An 18,604-nucleotide genomic window follows, 5' to 3' on the forward strand; every position below is an offset into this window, starting at 1 on the left:
CGAAAATTTGTGATATATGCCGCTGATCGTGATTAGTTGTCACGCTTGTCCACAAATCATTTGTTTGGAATTTTTGTGTTTGCGCCCAGAGACAATGACAAATATTATAAAAATAAAACAAAATATTATAATTATATATTTTAATTTTTATGTTTCCAAAAAAAAAAAAAAAAATCCCGTCCGCTAAATATTTCCGGATATGATACATTGAGATGTTTGGATACCACCCAAACACAGGCCAGTCGTTAATGTGTCATCTAGTTATACATTCCTCTGTACGTACTTATAGCATGGGAATTTAAGTTCTTGACCACTTGAGGGCCCCCTCCTCTAAAAGGATTTGAAAAGGGCATTTCTGCCTACACTCTACAACACATAAAATAATTACAGAAAAAAATCCAGCAGATTATGAAATTAGAAATAACAAGAAAAAAGGCTGTATGTTCGGCCGGGCCTAACTTGGAATTCCCTCCACCACTTGCAACTAATTTGGAAATTTTCAAAAAAAGGAAAAATAAATAAACAAATTTAAATAAAATATAAATTAAATAAGAACTATTAAAAGTTCTGTTAAAAGTTTAAAAATACCGAATATAGTCGTTGTATTGGGGTCTAACGTGGACCTGCATAGGCAACTTTGTCATAGGCCATTACAAAATACGGCATGTATGTGGGGGTTATACAAAGACCTGGACCTGCATAGACAATTTTCTGTCACAGGCTGTAGTACCCATTAGGAACTTCGAATAAAAAATTTGAAACAATAGCGTTAAATATTGTACCAAAAATTGTCCAAATAATTTTTTAAAAATGTTGACCCTTTGTGGGGAAGGTACTTGATAGAGTGGGCCGGTATTGTCCATTTTCGCACTTGAATTATCACTGAGGCAAATATTAAGATTCGCAAAGTTAGAGCCAATTCCTTCTCTTTCTATGTAATAAAATATTTTTTGTGAAAATTTCGACTTTTTGTGGGGTAGTTACCGGTAAAAGTGCACCGATATCGCCCATCTGAGTCTTTGAAAAAAATTAAATTTGTGTATTAAATATGTGCTATAGAAAAATATTACGAACTTTTGTTTACCTTTTATTTTCGGCAAATTAAGCACTTTTTTTAAATTTGCTTCGATTTTTTTATTTTCACTGTCAAATAGTCAGTTTGGGTTGTGAAAAATTCCAAGTGGATTTGAATATCGAGTTTTTAAAGACATATTCTTTAAAATTATTTTTAAAGACATACTTTATGTGAGTTTATGAAAAATTATCCTACAAAGCATCGCTTTACAAAGATGATGTCTAAGACAAAAAATGTTCTGCATCCAATTTATCTATAAGTCACCAAAGAGAAGAAGTTTCTATCTATATCTATAAAAGAGAAGAATGTTTGTATGTTTGTTTGTAATTTATGGACTCGAAAACAGCTGAACAGATTTTCCTAAAAATTTCCAAGTATACTACAACATCGCCTGAAAGTAACATAGGCTATATAAAATTTTGAATTTCCACTTGAAACTGGAGATATGGCATCCGAATCGGAGGTACCTCCAAAAATTTAGATTTTATATGCACATATCTATTGACAGATTGCAGACATAGTCTTCCAAATTTGGAATGCATAACGGAATTTGGAGCAAAAATAAATTTGCCAAATTATATTGAAATCGGTTCAGATTTGGATAAGCTCCCATATATATTTTCGGCCGATTTCATATATTTGATGCATTTAACACGTTGATGCTGTGATGGAATTTGTCTAAAAAAAAAAAATACTTGCCAAATTATATTGGAATCGGTTCAGATTTGGATATAGTTCCCATATACATAATTTCGACCGATTCCGTTTATTTGATACACCAAACACGATATATATGTTCTATTTTAATGAAATTTAGAATGAGGGACGGGATTTGATAAGAAAATAAATTTGCAAATTATATTGAAATCGTTTCAGATTTGGATATAGCTCCCAAATATATAATTTCCACCGATTTCGTTTATTTGATGCACCAAACACGATACGTATGTTCGATTCCAATGAAATTATGAATGTGTGACTAAATTTGGTACAAAAATAAGTTTGTCAAATTATATTCAAATCGTTTCAGATTTGGATATAACTCCCATATTTATTTTCGGCCGATTTCACATATTTGATGCACCAAATACTGTATGTACCTCCAATTTCAATGAAATATGCAGGGTGTGACGGAATTTGGTGTAAAAGTAAATTTACTTTAATTATATTGAAATCAGTTCAGATTGGGATATGAATGGTATTAGGCTAACAGTAAAAAACTATACAACAATTTAAATGAGGATACTATTATTACGGGAATGTGTGTTGCTACCTCGAATTCTCTAATTGCACTCAACTTCAAAAGATTATAGCTTCCTGTACGCTTGGCATTTGTTATAAAATTATTAAATCCAAAGGACAAACCTCTAGTGTATGCGGACTAAATGTGGCATGTTCCTACTTTTCTCCCGGTCAGCTGGTTCTGGCATGTTCACCCGTTGGAAGACAGAGCTATTTGTTTGTTTACGCATACAAGTATTACAATAATAACATTTTTTATAGTATTTGAATTTATAAAATTTTGAAGGCATATAAAATCAAAAGGTGTAGCGAAGCGCACCGGGTTGAGCTAGTTTCCCTTATATATCAGGACAATATTTGCAACAATTACTTATACAACTTATCAAAAAACAAGTAAGCAAAGGCTATAGTAGTGCGGGGCCGACCATGTGATAACCTACACTACCAAATGTTAGAAGCCACCTTGTGTCCAAATCCATTTTGGAAGATTTCGCTTTTGAAATTTTGTCACGAAGCACTGCCCAGATATTAGCCTTAGCATTTTGACCAAGGACATTTGCCCAATATTTACGCACTCCGCCGTGCTGCTAGACTTTTTCCCTGTCCTTAACTCTCTTCTCATGCAATTGGTTTCAATTTCAATTAATTTGAACCCCTAATTATTTTGTGATCATCTCCAAATGCAAGAGGCCCCTCTATATCTCAAAATTTAAACTCATCTATATGATTTGCTTGTCTACGATATTTGGCTATATTCGTCAACGAAATCAGCAAAAAAAGCCAGAAGTTCGCCTTTTGTGTACTTCGGATATCGCCTGTAAGTAATGTTGATACTTTTTCACACAAATGTAGTGGTCCATTCTACCCGCTGTCCTAAACTCTAACTTCATGCGAGATTTCATGTTCTTTAGTTTCTATTTGTGACCTTTATAGCGGCTGCAAAACCAGGAACATTTTTAGTTGTTGGTCTATTTCAACCCCCAAATATATTGCGGAAATCTTTGAAAACAATAGGCCTAGTCCTTCTGAGCCTAACCCTTCTGAAAATTTTCGTGGGGATCGGACGAAAATTGCAATCTGCATATAATAACACCAAACTGTGTTGTAAAAATAAAAAAATATTACAAAATATACACTTCAATATTTTCAGTCAAATTGAAAAAAATCGCATGCGATTAAAAATATGAAAAAATAAAAAAAAAAAAAAAAAACGTCACAAAATACTACAAAATCTATATTAACATCATTATTGGCATGTTTTTATGCGATTTGTTTAGATTTTATACTTTTATGCCAAGACAAAATTTATCAAAATCGGTCCAGCCATTCTCAAGATATAAACATTCTAGCTGTCATCCCCTTCCTTTGTATATATTTCGCTATATATATCCGATATATTTACTATCGGCATCTACGTAACGGTCAGAATTGACCTATTCGTCTGTGATTTCGCTGGGATTAAAAATATTCGCGATTTAATCGAAAATTTTACTTTTATTTAACACAAATGTTATGATCTATTTCACCCACTAAATATTACCCGATGACCATCAAAATTGGAAGACTTCTGCCCAGCCCGAAGCTCTAGCCCCATGCTAACTTCGGCGTCTGTAGCAGCGACCGGTAGAGCAACTGCAAAAGCAGGAAATTTTCCATTTCTACCCTTAAATATTATGCAATCATCTCCAAAAGCAATAGGGTTCCATTCTGACCCTATCCCCACCTCCATTTTCAATTTCGTGATGATCGGGCCATAATTGCGCCCTGTAGAGTGATTACAAATTAACATGGACAGACGGATAGACGGACATACATAGCTAGATTGACTCAGCTGGGCGAGATAGGAAGATACATATATACTTTCTTATGTGGGAAATCAGTATTTCGAGGTGTTACATAATTTTGGCCTCATCAAACTTATAATACTCCAACACATAGTGTTGTAGGGTATAAAAAGACCAAAAGACTTGAGCGTTAAAATGTTCGACTAATTTCTCGTATTTTTATTTCAAATATTGCCAAAGACATATACCTAAAATGCAAAAATTTCGAGGAATCTAAATCCGAAAATTCCCAAAGTTGTTGAAAAAGGGCTAACTTACGCGGCTCTATTTTTATTACTTTGCGATGAAAACTTTCAAAACGCCGATATATGTGTCTTCTTTTTTAGCTATTATTTTATAATGTGCTGAATTTTTCTCCTTAATTATTTTTTGTGTTGAACAATGTAAACAAAGTGGTGCATAAATAGATTATTAGAAATTCAAAGGGGTACATAAAGGGTATGCTTGGTATTAAGCTATAGTTCTGATTTTTTCCACATTTCCACGTACTATATGTGTACAGGGGGTTTCTTTTTATAACGGACCCAATGACACTTCATTGAAATTTTGCTATTGGAGTGTAATAGTACGAGAAGTAAGTTTTGGCGCAAATGCTGTGCAGTACCAGTGCTATATCCTAATTTTCCCATATTGAAAAAGAATTAAATATTTATTCATTGTTATTTGCAATATTTAATATAGTGTAGAAGTATAAAATAACCAACTTTATATTTTTCATCTTTATTAAATACATTTTTTTTTATCATTTTTTAAATTATCGTTTTTATTTTTAGAACAATGCCAAAACGATACTAAAAATATCAACTCGAATTGACAAAATATCAATGTGTTGTCTTTTGACGTCTTTCCGTCACCCACAACTCGAGACTGAACAAAAAACAAAAAAATTGTTGATTGAATTTTTATTTTTTCAATAGCCATTTGGTGGCCAACAACAAAATATTAATCACTTCTTGATTGAATCGAAATTATGCAAATTCCTTTTTTGTGCGGCGTGAAATTAATTTGCTCTCGAAAGCCATGATGAGTGTGGCTGTGTGTGGTCTGAGACGACAAGGCGGATATTTAAATTTTGGTATCTCCGTCTTTTTTTCGGGGAGGAAATGTTTTTTTTTTGCGCCATTTAAAGTCGACGTATTTTCCCACAGTTTTGTGATTTTGTTGTGCAAAATGGTACATTTCCAAAATTGGCATGCCAATGCGTTTTTTTTACGGGCAATGAATAACTGTGTAGAAAAAGGTTGGAAAATTGTGCATAATGTAATTGATTTGCTATATCTGTATAAATAAAGCTGTATACCTTTATTATTTATTGATAGCCTGGGGTTGACTCCTGACAGTAGATAGGATACGGGGAGAAAAGCAGTGAGTAGATAGATTTTGGGGATGTTGAGTTTTCACCACGGTAAATTTTTATGGGGATGCTGACACGACAAATTCACTACGGTAAAATTTGATGGGGATGCAGAATTTACAAGTTTTACTATGTACCACTAATGGCGCTGCTTTTTAATTTAGCGTAGACACACTCCAAAACTGCTGTAATTCATATGACAGCAGTGATTTGAGAATCGAATCCAATGTTGCTCTTCGATTGTCAAGCATGGTCAGAGGATCAATGTTAAAATGAGAAGAGAATACAACCGCTTCCCTTGGGTGTAGATTCAATTCCAGTTATACCCTCCACCATACTATGGAGGGTATATTAATTTTGTCATTCCGTTTGTAACTCCTCGAAATACTAATGTCAGACCCAACAAAGTATATATATATATATATATATATATATATATATATATATATATATATATATATATATATATATATATATATATATATATATATATATATATATTCTTGATCAGCGTAAAATTCTAAGACGATTTAGCCATGTCCGTCTGTGTGTATGTCTGTCTGTCTATCCATCTGTCTGTTGTAATCACGCTATCTTTCGAACGAATTGAGATAGAAGGCTAAAATTTTGCACACATGTATATTTTGCCAGTAGGCAGGTTAAATTCGTAAATGGGCCATGTAGGTCCACGTTATCATATAGCCCCCATATAACGGTACCTACCGATATTCGATATTTTGATGATTTAAGCGACAATATTCACCGGAATTATTTCGAATTTGCTATTTGAAGCCTAAGACAGAAAACTGTATGTGCAGGTCCACGTCTTCGTATGGCCCCATATAACGGTACCTTCCGATAATCCGTATTTTGAATGCCTGTAGCTACATTATTCACCGATTTTTTTCTAAGTTTCGCATTTGAATGTTGTAATGGCTTAAGAAAAAAATTACCTATGCAGGTCCATGTCGTCGTATTGACCCTAATATAACGGCTACATTCGGTGTTTTTAAGATTTTAACGGATTTTATTGTTTTCGACAATTGCCAAATTCGTTCCAAATGGTGGAGGGCCGAGTTTATAGTTTTTTTACTTGTTTTTATTTAAAAATATGTTCCTTCAGTACTACCGAAATATGTATAATATATCATAACCTAATCGCAGCCACACAATTATTCTTATTTATTCTAATATTGAATGGAGAACATTGCAGGGCTGCCTGTAATTTTATTCAAGTGGTCTTGTACATCTACAGAGCGCATCGATATATGTGCGTGTAGGCCATAACCTTTACTATCTCACACATTATCGTATACGTCAGCGCACAAAATCACCGAATTGTTGACTTGTAATATTTTATGGCTGCTGGGAAATATGTAATTTTAGAATATTTATTGTTTATTGCTAGATTTTTCCAGTGCCTCAATCGCACACAAAAGTATGTACAAAATATTTTGTACAAGCAGTTTGGAGTGTGAATATGGGATGGTGAAATTACAAGTTTCAATACGAAGCACTAGATGGCGCTGTTTCTGAATATAGCATAGGCACACTCCAAACTACTGCAATATGATCATATCGCATAGCATAGTAATTTCAACATCCCCATTAAAATTTACCATGGTGAGTTTCTCCTGTCAACATCCCCATCAAAGTATACCGTGGTGAGTTTCTCGTCTCAACATCCCCAACAAAATTTACCGTGGTGAAATGTCAACATCCCCATACTCTATCTATTCACCGCGTTTCCAATCGCTGGAAATGGACTTGAATTTGTTTGCTCTACATAAAAAGGGTGGTCATTATTGCTCAATTGATGTTTTATCTTTCAATCCACATAATAATATTTTTTTTTTTGCTTTTAAAAATTATTATTGAAATTGTTCAGCAGACCATTTTTATGACCACACAAATTCGATTATAACCGACATCATCTAATCCAGTTTACTCTGAAAAGCGATTAAATGTAGCCCAATATCGTCAATAAACACCTTGTATTTTTAATTGAGTATTTAAAAACGGTAAAAAAAGCGCTTAATGTTTTTCCTATCATCACCTAGTGATTAATGTTGAACCATAAAGACTGACTGGTACTCGTATGTAGATGCGTCGTTTTTAATAGACACATAAAATCGACGGCAAATAAAACACATCTTTAACTTTGACATAAGCGATTCAAAATGATTCAAAAAAAAGTTGAACAAGAAATATATAAACTTAAAGAAAAAAAAAATAGAAAAAGGTTATTTAATAAATGGCATCGGTTAAGATGATCAATAAAAAAGAACAAAAGCCACAAAAAATGAAATCAAATGATAAGTTAAAAAAATCCGTTAGAGAAATTACAAAACAATGGAGATCGACAAGAAGAAGCTTTAAATTCGTTATCTAAGGAAAAACTGAAACATTGAATATGTAAAAATTTCAGAAATAAAGGTCAAACATTCAGAGGCGAAATATTCCATAGCATGAAAAATCTATCTTACAATATATACAGGGTGAGATGAAAAAACTGCAACCAACTTCAGACTGCTGTCATTTCTAAGCCACTCGTCCGACAGCTGTTTATATATTGTATCATGTAGTTGTATTATATTATATTACACAAGAATGGTTACAAAATAAGGTTCCTCGCGTCATTTCCAGCCCACAATGGCCACCAAAATCTCCGGATACCAATCGGTTGAACTATTGTGTCTGGAGTATTTTGGAAAGCAAGGTTGGCACTAAAAAATACCAAAGTATCGATCACCTCAAGCAAGCGCTTCACCGGGAGTGGGCCAAAATACCTCAGAGCAACATTCGGGCAGCGTGTGACGGTTTCATTGGCCGTTTGAAGGTCATAATTCGTGCCAAAGGTTACCAATTCGAACAAATTTAAACTTATTCTAAAATTTCCGACATTTTTTGCTTTCGTTCAATACAATTAAAAAAAAATGTAAATGTTATGATGTGTGAAATATGAAGAGCACCGGATGCTTATTTCGGATTTTATGGTCGTTTTGGATATACTTTGACCCTTTGTGTGGGAGGTACCAAAAGGAATGGTCCTATCTCCATCATCTTTATAACAGATCTTGTGTTGAGGGACATTTTGTGATGTGACAAGTCTGATTCTGTTATTTTTGTGTTTTATGAGCTTAATGAATATTCAATATTTTGACCCTTGGGCGGGAGGTACCAGAAAGAGTTGACCGATATAATCCATCTTCACACCAGACCTTGGGTTAATAAAAATATTGTGATGTGTTTAATTTGAAGACAATCGAACACTTACATCACGTTTAATAGGAATTATAATTATTCAAAATGTTGACCCTTTATGGGGGAGCTGATGCAAATATTAGGATTTGCAAAGTTGGAATAAAATCGGATTATCCTTTCTCTTTCTGTGCCGGAAATTATTTTCTTTGAAAATATTATTATTTTGTGGGGGAGGCACCAGAAGGAGTGGACTTATATTGCCTATCTCCGAAATAGATTTAAGTCTAGCAATTACGGTGTACCAAGATTGGATCAAATCGAGAGTTATCATGCGCACTAGGCAGACAGGCGGACGGACGAACATCGCTAGATCGACTCCAAATGTCCTGAAATGGATTTGGTCCAAAGAGACCTATGGTCTAAAACCGGTACCAGGCACGTTTTGGCCGTATCAAATGATATATACCCTCTGTAGCCTATTTGACTGGGGGTATAAAAAATCTTGTTCTTTCACGTCATACTTCTAAAAACTATGCATTGTTGGAGACTTTTTTAAAAACTCAATAAGGGAATATTTATTTATTTATTTTTTTTTTTTTTGGACATTGGGGCTAATGTTTTATTTTTAATATGCATCGGAAATAGAGATTTCCTGTCTTTGCTGACTTATAGTAAAATTTAATGAAGAATATTTTTGCCATTGACGACATATTTCTAAAATTATGAATTGATGGAGAGTTTTGTACAAACTCGAAAAAGTCCGAGAAAAAATTGATCACAGAATATTGAACTAATATATTGTGCTAATATATTGAGCTAAAACATTGAGGCTAATATATTTTTCATACACAGTTGAAATGGAGATTTCCTTTGTTTGGTGACTTATAGTAAAATTTGATGAAGAATAATTTTGTCTCTGACATCTTCACTCTAATATGACGCTCTGTGGGAGATTTTTGTACAAACTTGAAAAAAGTCCGTAGAACAATTGATGAAAAAATTAGGGCATATTTTCGTTTTTGTTTTTTTGGGAACATTTTGATACAGAGTGGAATTCCAGTCTTTGGCTACTTATGGTAAAATTTTATGAAGAATAATTTTTTTCTTTGACTTCATCCTTCTTGTGAATGATGCTTTGTGGAAAATTTTGCATACACTCACACAAGTACGTCTTTAACCCTAAAATGTGTTTTTAACACATATAATTTCTGGCGTTTAGGTAAGATTTGGACTTTTGAGGTCTTCGAGGACCCTTAGTGGAATTTTATAACAAATAATTTTGTAGAATGTTTTGATCCCGTTTAAAGGAAGTTTTTTTACCCTCGGTTCCAGTTTCGATCCCGCTTAAAGGAACTTGTTTACCGTATTTTAAAAAAGGACCAAAAAAGGATTATATGTTGAATCGCTTGAGGGTAAACATTCCTCGCATTTTTATCTCCAATATTGCCGAAGACACGATATACCTAAAATATACGGATTCCGAGAAATCTTAATCCGAAAACCGTGACCAAAGAGTGCAAGAGGGGGAAATTGGCCCCTCAATTTTTGGTTACTTTTCGATGTCGATTTAAAAGAGCCGATACAAGTTTCTTTGTTTTTATAGCTCTATTTTAATAATCTACTGGATTTTCTCCGTAACTATTGCATTTTTATTGAATTTTGTCGCACAGTGTTATAGACCTAACTGAAGATGATTAACAGTGAAACAAAACACGGAAAGTGCGTGAGTTGTTTAAACCAATGTTGTCAAAAAGATAATCGCCCAAAATTCACCCTTTACAAGGTTTATACATATTTTGTTGCAGACCCATATAGGGGAACCCCTTAAATTTCAATATTTTGAAGGTTTCCAACTTCTAATCAAAATGGCTGAAATTTGATATTTCAGTTTCTTTGGGAGTATATTATCTCCTGCGCTCCCATGTATGCATCCCTGTCCTTTTTATACCCTACACCATACTATGGAGGGTATATTAATTTTGTCATTCCGTTTGTAACTCCTCGAAATACTCATGTCAGACCCAACAAAGTATATATATTCTTGATCAGCGTAAAATTCTAAGACGATTTAGCTATGTCCGTCTGTCCGTCTGTCTGTTGTAATCACGCTATCCTTCGAACAAATTGAGATAGAAGGCTAACATTTTGCACACATGTATATTTTGCCAGTAGGCAGGTTAAGTTTGTAAATGGGCCATGTAGGTCCAAGTTATCATATAGCCCCCATATAACGGTACCTCCCGATATTCGGTATTTTTATGATTTTAGCGACATTATTCACCGGAATCGTTTCAAATTTTGTATTTGAAGTTCGTAATAGATACTACATCCTAAGTCAAAAAATGAGCCATGTAGGTCCACGTCTTCATATAGCCCCCATATACCGTACCCCCCGATATTCAGCATTTTGATGATTTTAGCGACACTATTTACCGGGATTGTTTCAAATTTCGCATGTGAAGTTCGTAATGGATATTTCAGCCCATGCCAGAAAATTGTCTGGGCAGGTCCACGTCTACGTATAGCCCCCATATAACGGTACCCCCCATATTCGGAATTTTGATGATTTTAGCGTGATTACTCACTGGAATTGTTTCAAATTACGTATTTAGAGTTCGTAATGGGAACTACAGCCTATGACAGAAAATTGCCTATGCAGGTCCAGATCTTCGTATAGGCCCCATATATCAATACCTCCCTATATTCGCTATTTTGATGCGTTTAGGTACAATACCCACCGATTTGAGATGTCGTATTTGAAGTTCGTAATGGATGCTACAGCCTGTGACAGAAAATTGTCTATGCTGGTCCAGGTCTTTGCACAACTCCGATATAACGGTACCTCCCTATATACGATATTTTAAGGATTTTAGCTACATTATTATTTTTTTCATTATTCACCGTTTATTTCAAGTTTCGAATTTGAATATGGTAATGACTTGTGACAAACAATGCCGATGTAGGTCCACGTCTTCGAATAGCTACATTATAAACATTTTTCTTCAAGTTTCACATTTAAATTATTGTAATAACTTATGACAAAAGTTGCCTATGCAGATCCACGTCGTCGTATAAGCATTCGGTATTTTTAAGATTTTAACAGAATTTTTAACGGATTTTATTATAATTATTTTTTTTTGTTTGGAAAATGCTAAATTTGTACCAAATGGTGGAGGGTATTAAAAGTTCGGCCCGGCCGAACTTACAGCTTTTTTACTTGTTCAACCTCAGAAAGGAATTTTTCACCCCCAGGCATTTGGTGTTTTTTAATTGTTGAAAATAATCTTTATTTTCTAGAATTATTTTCATGCAATTCTCCCTAAAACTAATTCTTATTGGCCAAGGTCAGGGTCAGCCCTGTTAACGATCATTTTCTTCTTCTTCTTTTTTTTTTGACAAATATCTTTGCGAAACAAACATATGTTTCTAATTAACATTGGATATTCTCACAAAACCAAATCTTTTTTTAAATGACTTTGGGACCAAATTTGGTGCCTTTTCGAGGCAAACCTAGCCAACACTCTGCACATTATTTCTCTCAGGCCTAATTTCTGTGGGTGTGGACATCAATTCTAAGTTTTTTTTGTTTTTGTTTCAAAAACTAATTTTTTATTCCCCTTAATTTACATTTCGTTGCCGTTGTCGTCGTGCCACCGGACAAGTTAATTTGGTCAGTGTGTTTGTTCGTTGTTCGCCTCGTGACCTTCTTACTATTTTTGGATGATCATAATTTAAATATATTTGTTGTTGGTGGTTGTTGTTTTGTTTTTTTTTGTAAATCTTAATATGATTTATTGTAAACGGCCAAGTGACAAAAAGACAATCAAATTGAGGTAGGTAGGTGTCGGCGCGACTCAAATAGAATGTTTGTGTCTTAAGTCTTTTGTTTGCTGGTCTCTTGCGTCTGCTGTAATTCTTTGATGTAACCAGAAGGTAGAGACAGATACAAAAAGCGAACGCAAGTTGCTGTTGCCATGCCACGCCATGCCATGGTTAGGGGACCTCACGCGGTTGAATACATTAAACATTCCATTGAGTATTAAAATTAATTTATTATGAATAAATATCAATTCTTCTGAGAATTCAAATAAACAATGATTATTTCCATTATCACAGTGCGTGGTGTTTTTTAACATTTTTTTGGAATATTCAGCTTCATGGTATTCATCACATGTTAGATGGGAAATGTACCATATCAAAAGGACGGGTTTGGACAAAGCTAATTTTGGAAGATTTCCAATCAATGCTATTACATATTATTTTCGTTAAATCGGTGCAACTTGTTTTCATCATCGGCTGAGGCAAACTTGATCGCTGACAAGTTCTCCATAAAAATCCAATAAACTTTATAAAAACAAGATTAGAATTTTCCTCTCCTGGAGGTAACAAAAAATTACTATAGGTACCAGAAGACATAAAGAGTCTAAATCTAACCTAAACCCCAAGAATTCCTATAATACAGGATGACACCAAAAAAACTGCAACAAACTCAAATGCCATATTTTTTACATTTTTTTTAAATCTTATTAAATGAAAGCAAAAAATGTCGGAAATAGGATCAACTTTTACAAATAAGTTTAGATTTGTTCGAATTGGTCATCTTTGGCACGAATTATGGCCTTTAAATGGCCAATGAAATCGTCACACGCTACCTGAATGTTGCTCTGCGGTATTTTGGTCCATTCCCGGCGAAGCGCTTGTTTGAGGTGATCGACACTTTAGTATTTTTTAGTGCCAACCTTGCTTTTCCAAATTCTCCATACACAATAGTATAACGGATTGGTATCCGGAGATTTTGGTGGCCATTGTGGGCTGGAAATGAAGCGAGGAACCTCAGTTTGTAATCATTCTTGGATGGCGCGTGCTGAGTGAGTGCAATGGTGCTGAGTCCTGTTGGAATGTCCGAAGTCTGCGGCCAAAATGTTTGCGTGCCCAAGGCTTTACCTCCAGAATATTTTCGCGAAAATTTTCGACATTTATTCTGATACCACGGTCGATAAATATGAGCGGACATCGGGCATCGACTGCTATGGCGGCCCACACCATCACCTTGGCCGGCGCTTGAGTTCTGGTGGCCAACCGAAGGTGCACATTTTCAGCTGACCTCTTTGGCAAGTAAACACGATCATGTTGTTTGTTTACAAACTGCTGGACAACGACAACGAATGTTTTCTCATCGGAGAAAAACAAATTCGGCAGTTCACCACTTTCGGCCAGGCGAAGCAACTCTTTAGCTCGTTGGGGTCTATTTTTTTTCTGTTGGGGTGTAAGTTCTTGCACTTTTTGGAATTTCAATGTTGTTGCCCCGAGCTCATTTTTCAATATTTGCCGAATGGAATATTGCGTTATGTTCAGCTCACGAGCCATTTTTCGGCCACTGCGACGCGGGTTTCGGTCAAGTCACTTCTTTACTTTTCGAACTATTACTGCTGATGTTGCTTTTTTCTTCTGTTCACTTCTTTGACTTCCTTGTCGGTCTACGCTACCAGTATCATGGTAACGAGCGATGGTACGAGACACAAGATTTAATCACATTTAAATGCTGGAGTGCTCTAACGATAGCCACTTGTGGTTTTCCAGCCAAATATAAAGAAATCATACTATCACGCTTGAATTCCATGACGAATAACTTTTATTCTGAAAAATTCTCACCAAAATGCTTTGGTACGCTTGTAAAAAATATAATGAGCTGTCACTGGAATAATTTTAACAGCTGTCGGACGAGTGGCTTAAAAATGGCAGCAGTCTGAAATTGGTTGCAGTTTTTTCATCTAAAATTTGATGCTATTTCCGATATTTTTTGGTTTCATTCAATAAAATTTAAAAAATATATATATAACAAGTTAAAGAGTTCGGCCTGGACGAACTTTGAATACCCTCCACCATTTGGAACGAATTTGGAAATTTTCAAAAAATTAAATCCTTAAAAATTCTGTTAAAATTTTAAAAATACCGAATATAGCCGTTATTTAGGGATCTGTACGACGTGGAGGCATTGTTTGTCCATATTCAAATTCAAAACTTGAAATAAACGGTGAATAATGTAGCTTAAATATTCGAAATGTCGTATATAGGGAGGTACGGTTATATCGGAACTGTACGAAGACCTGGACCAGCATAGACAATTTTCTGTCACAGGCTGTAGCATCCATTACGAACTTCAAATACGACATCTCAAACAATTTCGGTGGGCATTGTACCTAAACTCGTCAAAATACCGAATATAGGAAGGTACTGATATATGGGGCCTATACGAAGACCTGGATCTGCACAGACAATTTTCTGTCATAGGCTGTAGTATCTATTACGAACTTAAAATACCAAATTTGAAACAATTCCGGTAAATAATGTCGCTAAAATCATCAAAATACCGAATATCGGGAGGTACCATTATATGGGGGCTATACGAAAACGTGTACCTACACAGACAATTTTCTATCACAGACTGTAGTTCCCATTACGAACCCTAAATAGGTAATTTGAAACTACTCCGGTAAATAATGACGCTAATATCATCAAAATACCGAATATTGGGGGGTACTATTATATGGGGGCTATACGAAGACGTGGACCTGCACAGACAATTTTCTGGCATAGGCTGTACAATCCATTACGAAATTTAAATACCAAATTTGAAACAATTCCGATGAATAATGTCGCTAAAATCATCACAATACCGAATATCGGGGGGTAACGTTATATGGGAGCTATACGAAGACGTGGACCTACATGGCCCATTTTCTGTTTTATGCTGTAGCATCCATTACGAACTTCAAATACCAATTTGGAAACAATTCCGGTGAATAATGTCGCTAAAATCCCCAAAATACCGAATATCGGGAGGTACCGTTATGTGGAGGCTATACGAAGACGTGGACCTGCACAGACAATTTTCTATCTTAGGCTGTAGTATCCATTACGAACTTCAAATACAAAATTTGAAACAATTCCGGTAAATAATGTCGCTAAAATCATCAAAATACCGAATATCGGGAAGTACCATTATATGGGGGCTATACGAAGGCGTGGACCTACATGGCCCATTTACGAACTTAACCTGCCTGCTGGAAAAATAAACATGTGTGCAAAATTTTAGCCTTCTATCTCTATTCGTTCGAAAGATAGCGTGATTACAACAGACAGACAGACAAACGGACGGACAGACGGACGGACGGACAGGTGGACTGACAGACAGACGGACATCGCTAAATCGACTTAGAATTTTACGCTGATCAAAAATATATATACTTTGTTGGGCCTGACATGAGTATTTCGAGGAGATACAAACGGAATGACAAAGTTAATATACCCTCCATAGTATGGTGGAGGGTATAAAAATGATGGCTTTGGACTTTTTGCAGTTTTTTTTTATAATATTGACCAACTGCTTCGGAACCTCCCCCATAAAGGGTCAACTGTTGGAATAATCATAATTCAAGACTGGGGGTATACATCTGTCGGCAAAACCGACTGATGCTTTTTAGCTTGTTTCGTACCAATTTGATAACCCTCTATCCATTAACTTTTATATCTTGATTATCGACTAGAAAAAAAAAATAAATGAATAAACATTCAAGCAATTTGCAAAATTCTATGAAATATTATCAAGCTATGATATTAAATTCTTATTAATCATATAATGGGCTCTTTTTCTCGGTCAAAAAATTCAAAATTAAAAAAAAATCAACAACAAATACCACTCAAACGATTTGTCTAAAAGTGTCTAAATTTGGCTATGAAACTATAAACTTTGTCTACATATCTATTTGGCGAATTAAGAATTTCGGATCTTCATCCAAAAAAAAAAAAAAAAAAACTAGAAACTGAAATTAAAACTATTCTACAAAACTGGCCAAGAGCTGTTTCACTGATATCGAGTCGATCGAATTTTTTTTTTTTTTTTGGTATGCAAATATATTCAATGTATGGCCAATGTGTTGATATTTTGATGTTGTGATTATTGCGAATGGTAAAAGATTGCCAAGCCACTATTCTCTTGGCATCCTCTCCTCCCCCACTCATTAATTTCATTGAATTTACATAAACACGTTTTTTTTTGTTGCAGTTTTTGTTATATCTTAAAGTTTTTTTTGTTCTCCATAATCTCTTGTTGCTATTTTGTTTGTTTGTAATCAAAGACAACGGCTTATCTGTCGCCGTTCAAATTCAAGTTCAATGCTAAACTAATTTGTAGTTTTAATGACATGCGATTTTTTTTTTTGGCTGCCTAACGAAGTGGGAATTGGTATTTTTTGTAATACCTTAATAATCCACGGAAATTAGCTGGCTATTAAAAGATTTAGAGTCGCATCAAACGATTTGCCGCATTTAAAGATATCGAACATTTGACGATGTCAGATTATACTATATCCGAATCATGGACTTATTATAGATTCATATTGAAATAGAAAAACCTAATCGATTTTTTTTTTTGGTGTAGGATCAAATATTTTGGAGTAATGAAAAAAAAAAAAAAACATTTGGCAAATCGAACATATGACAACTTATTGAGGATATTTCTCTAAAGATGGCGAAGTCGATGGTAGTTTGACCGGTCATTTATAATTTAAATATGTTTCCCTGTTTTTATACCCTCAGCCATATGGCTGGAGAGGCTATATATCATTTGATACGGTCAAAACGTGCCTAGTCGAAATATCGGTTTAAGACCCTAGATCTCTTTGGATCAAATCCGTTTTAGGACATTTGGAGTTGATCTAGCGATGTCCGTCCGTCTGTCTGTCTGGCTGGCGCGCACGATAACTCTCGAAGGGAGTATCCGATTTGGTCCAAACTTGGTACTTCATAATATTTTTGTCAAACTTAGATCGAGTCCGGAGATGGGCAGTATCGGTCTACTCCTTCTGGTACATCCTCCACAAAAAAGTATCGGTCTACTCCTCTGGTACATCCTCCACAAAAAATTCAAATTTTCTAAACATATATTTTCTGCACATAAAGAGAAACAATAATCCGACTTTGCACCAACTAAGCAAATCCTAATGTTTGCGAAAGTTCTAGGTCAGGTGCGAAAATGTACAATATCGATCCACTCCATCAAGTACCTCTCCACAGAGGGTCAAAATTTTGAACAATTACAACTCTTATAAAATTTGATATATGAGCCCGATTGTCTTTAAATTTCACACATCCCAATATTTATGTTAACCCAATGTCTGGTGTTAAGATGGAATATATCGATCCACTAATTCTGGTGCCTCCCCCAAAAAAGATTGAAATTTTTAATAATATATATTTTTTTTTTTGCACAGAAAGAGAAAGAATAATCCGAGTTTGCTCCAACTTTGTATATCCTAATATCAGGTGCGAAAATGAACAATATCAGACCATTCCATCAAGTATCTCCCCCACAAAGGGTCAAATTTTTGAATAATTTTGGAAGAGAAATTATTATCCGATTTTGCTCCAACATTACAAATCCTAATATTTGCATCAGTGCTAGGTTAGGTGCGAAAATGAACAATATCAGACCACTCCATCAAGTACGTCCCCCACAAAGGGTCCAAATTTTTGAATAATTATAGCTCTTATAAAATGTAATTTATGTGTCCGATAGTCTTCAAATTGCACACATCACAATTTTTTTATTAACCCAAGATCTGGTGTGAAGATAGAATACATCGGTTCACTCATTCTGGCACATCCCCCACAAAAGGTCGAAATTTTAAAAAAAAAATATATTTTCTGCACAGATTTTGCTTCAACTTTGCAAATCCTAATATTTGCATCAGACCTAGGTCAGGTGCGAAAATGGACAATATCGGTCCACTCCATCAAGTACCTCCCCCACAAAGGGTCAACATTTTGAACAATTACAACTCTCATAAAATGCAATGTAAGAATCCGGTTGTCTTAATGTTTCAC

At 34.9% G+C, this 18,604-nt stretch overlaps 1 protein-coding gene across 5 annotated transcripts in view; it reads left to right on the top strand.

Moving 5' to 3' along the window:
* LOC101892772 (protein gone early) overlaps window positions 1-18,604 on the top strand; it is a 214,327-nt gene that overhangs the window by 165,691 nt on the left and 30,032 nt on the right. The gene's annotated exons all lie outside the window — the stretch shown is intronic.

This window comes from Musca domestica, unplaced genomic scaffold, assembly GCF_030504385.1.
Source record: "Musca domestica strain aabys unplaced genomic scaffold, Musca_domestica.polishedcontigs.V.1.1 2, whole genome shotgun sequence".
Classification (NCBI taxonomy): Eukaryota; Metazoa; Arthropoda; class Insecta; order Diptera; family Muscidae; genus Musca; species Musca domestica.